General features: G+C 35.6%; 1 long non-coding RNA gene across 3 annotated transcripts; it reads right to left on the bottom strand.

Moving 5' to 3' along the window:
* Nucleotides 1-1,715: 1,715 nt before the first annotated feature.
* Nucleotides 1,716-3,536, bottom strand: LOC113474118. Of its 3 annotated transcripts, XR_003395779.1 has the most exons (3): nucleotides 3,419-3,501; nucleotides 3,314-3,360; nucleotides 1,716-2,171 (listed from the first exon to the last, which is right to left on the bottom strand). It is a non-coding gene; the product is annotated as an uncharacterized LOC113474118 (long non-coding RNA). The 3 variants fall into 3 exon arrangements; XR_003395778.1 differs by having other exon boundaries at nucleotides 3,249-3,536; XR_003395777.1 differs by having other exon boundaries at nucleotides 3,314-3,536.
* Nucleotides 3,537-3,676: the final 140 nt, after the last annotated feature.

Genomic DNA, 3,676 nt, shown 5'->3' with positions numbered 1-3,676 from the left:
TAAAGAGTCTGGTTTGTCAAGCCTCGGTCAGTATTAGCATACATAAAATATGTACAGAGTAGACTTGGTTCAAGGCTCATTGTACTAACTGTAGACAAGTTTGTTGAGCACGTAAGTGGTTCTTTTTCTCAGAAATTTGTTCTTGTTGTTCTGTTTTTCCATATCTCAATTCTAAATTCTCACATTTATTTAATAATCTCTCGATTTAAATTAAATCATAGTATATAGTAGGGTGGGTGAAGATTTGGGCATTTACTCTATTTTATCGTCTTATTTGATAGTAAACAGAGGACATTAAGAGTTATAAAACCGAATCCTCGCGATTCCCATACGGGCAAGAACGTCGTTAATTGTTTCAAATATGATCCGGATATTTGGATATTATGTGGTAAAAGTGTCTCTTCTTTCTCCACAGTACTATATATTCATTACCTTAAGAATAATTAAAACAGCATAACCGGCAAATAATTAACAATTTCTTCCCGGTTAGATTGAAAGTGATAAATCCAAAATGCATGAATTTTCGGCTTTAATTTCATAAACTGTTGGTAATTGAATGAATATAGTTATCCCCAAAAGCAAAACGATAATTTTGACATTTTTTTAGGGTAATATATACCTTTCTAAATGCATTCTACCTACCGCTACTCTAAATATGTCACAAATAGCGACCGAAACCCGTTTTGTTGGTTTCTTCTGATTCACCGGAGTCAACCGTGGTAGTAAAAGGAACAAATAAATTTGTTTCACTTCAACTGTAGTTCAAGTTTTATTTTATTTTATTGCGTTTAAATGTAACACTATTATTACTATTATGATATATAACAGTGCAAATTTTAACAGCAGCAGACTCAAGGTCTCCAGGAATTAAATGCCTTCTGTAAAATTAAAACAGGATTAAAATACCTTCATAATTTATGTGGCTGGCGTTGGTGGAAAGCCACTACGGCACGACAAGCCCCCAGCCAATGGTAGTGGGTTTCTACTTAGGTGAGAAACCCTTGCGGGATGTTACTGTCCACACAGGTTAAAGTACCCCCATAGACAAAAATGATACAACGAATGCACATACACATGTGCACGACAACAACGACAAAAAGACAAGAATAATACAACGAGGTGCAAATACAAATAGTGAAAAACCATGCAACACATACAACAGCTCAGTCATATCCAAAAATGGGACGATAACAAAAAGTTAATTAACGCGGACATTATCATTGAAATAACTTCAAAGAAAATATGGTTCAAATCCTGAAGGATAATCAGTTGCAGTGTACAAATTATTAAATGTCCGGCCACAAGGAGTCGAAGCCAATAACGGCTCCACATGTCCCAATCAAATGACAAGTCGCCATGATGGTACCGCGATACTCTCGTCGTATCTTCACGCAATATAATATCGTTCGGATGTTAAGCACCGCTTCGACCGTCACGAAACTACGTTAGGTTGTTACGAACCGCACTGATAGTGACCTAAATGACCGAGCGTAGCATCACTGAACCGGTGGTGACCTAAGCGAGCGTAGCATCACATTATCGGTAGTGACCTAAAACTAGCGTAGCATCACTGGCGGCGACGTCCACGCAACAACCCAACGGTAACGTAACTCAGTCTAGAACCGTGACGTAACCGCACCAAACGCTGGGCTTTTAAAACCCATCGACGTATAGCGTAATTGTAACGTGGCCAGCGTCACAATTATGCTTTTTTAAAATGGCAACAGGTTAACGGGGACGAATAACTGATAAAAATAAAGGATATTAAATTTGAAAGTTTACTGCGTGTATATTATAATGCGCGTGAATATTACTCGAGTATTTGTGTACCAACATGTCGTTCTTATCAAGTAATTAGGACAATGCAGAATCATTAAAAGATTCGACCTTTGCAGAAGAAGCACATAATGACGTGTACAACAACAAAATCCGATCCAGCAAGATGTTTGCCATAGTTTTATTGCATTTATTTCAGTGACATGCAAAATGCACTAAAGTAGTGACTAACAAAAAGACTGGCCACATTAGGTCCAGTTGAAATGAGACACAAACACAAATCCGACAACACTGTAAGAGTGCTCCAGCAACCACACCACAACACCACACAATTCCCAAGCCTAAGCAAAACCTGAAACCGCATCCTTATCGTCGTCTACCTCTTTGCTATTCTTCTGCAAAACAAACGTAAATTAGGTTGAGGTGAGATGATCCATGCGCTTTATTGTACCATTTGGTAGTAAGTAAAGAATATTTAAAAAATTATCTAAACCGTAGCCCCGCCACATTGTGTTGTTTAAATTGTTTAAAACACAATTTGAACGGCCACCTTGCCCTACAGTAATATTATTATAAACTTAACAAACATTTATTATAGTAGGGTGGGAGAAGATGGGACACTTTGTCAGACGAGACTTTTTTTAATTTTCTTTTTACGGACTCCCATTTAATGATAATCAGGAAAATAAGGTTACAGAATTATTCGACAGTATTATCACGACTTTATAAAACGCCCGTCAAAGCTGATTACGTTTTTAAATATTAAAAAATATGTAAAATAGAAACAGCATACTTTGAACAGGTAAAAAAATGCGAAATAGTAAGGTGCTATTTTTTAATGCTCGCTAAATCATAGTAAAGCCGATGATTTTTTTTAGTTTGCGTGCGCGAACGATTAATCTAGTTTTATAGCTTCATAAAACAACCTTGAATACTTCGTACACTTCGATTTTGTCTCATAAAACTAGTTTTAGTTTTGTAAAAAACACTTGAGATATATCATGAAGAAAATAGGCAGGGGTCAATAGGGAATACCAATTGTTATGCAATAATATAATATGTTAAAAACTATAGCAGTAGAGCAAAAAAACAATATTTAGACCTAATTTTCAAAGCGTACAGTAATATTTCGTGTTATTTACGTATATTCCTATTTATAAATACACATATTAACCAAAATTAACAATGATTTTAAACTGTCCCATCTTATCCTGTGTGTTTTCGAATTTGTAAAATTTCACCTGTTGTGCGGATCGCCAAATAACTTCTCGTGTGTTTTATTATATTTTATTAAATTGATGTCAATTAATAAAGGAATGATAGTACTAATTCGTGGTATTACCCATAAACCGTCATCTATTTTGATTTTGGAAATATTTGGCAATATGTGCTTAAGTGTCCCATCTTCCCCAATTGTACTATACTTTGGATAATAACTTTCGCAAAATATAGTACTTTTAATATTAATTTACCTTGCGCTGTTCTTCGGCAGCATACGCGCTGTTTGTCATAGTTTATATAATGACGTCACACTTACCTTTTCCTTGATTTCCGATTTTTCCTCTGTGCCGTCACACACATGTTCTGAAATATTAAAAAAATACTGTTTTGAATAATAAAGATTGTGTCAAAAACAAACAACCTTCGAAGCGGGTTCTTCTGTTGCGTCATAACCACTTCGTGACGTCACATCTCTGATGTCATCTAGAAAAGAACTTGTGTAAGTAACAACGCCTATTGTGATTTATACTTTACCAAATCTTTGATCTTCATGCTTCGTTTTTAGCTAATACCACGAATATATTTTAGATTCGAGTTAATATGAAAGTATAGTAATGTACCTTGCGACGACGCAAAGCGCGCATGGGGCCCCATGAAAATAATAGCGCAAAAAGCAAGC

Source organism: Ciona intestinalis, chromosome 3, assembly GCF_000224145.3.
Source record: "Ciona intestinalis chromosome 3, KH, whole genome shotgun sequence".
Classification (NCBI taxonomy): domain Eukaryota; kingdom Metazoa; phylum Chordata; class Ascidiacea; order Phlebobranchia; family Cionidae; genus Ciona; species Ciona intestinalis.
Note: the sequence above shows the minus strand (reverse complement) of the source record. Positions and strands in the feature narration are given on the sequence as shown.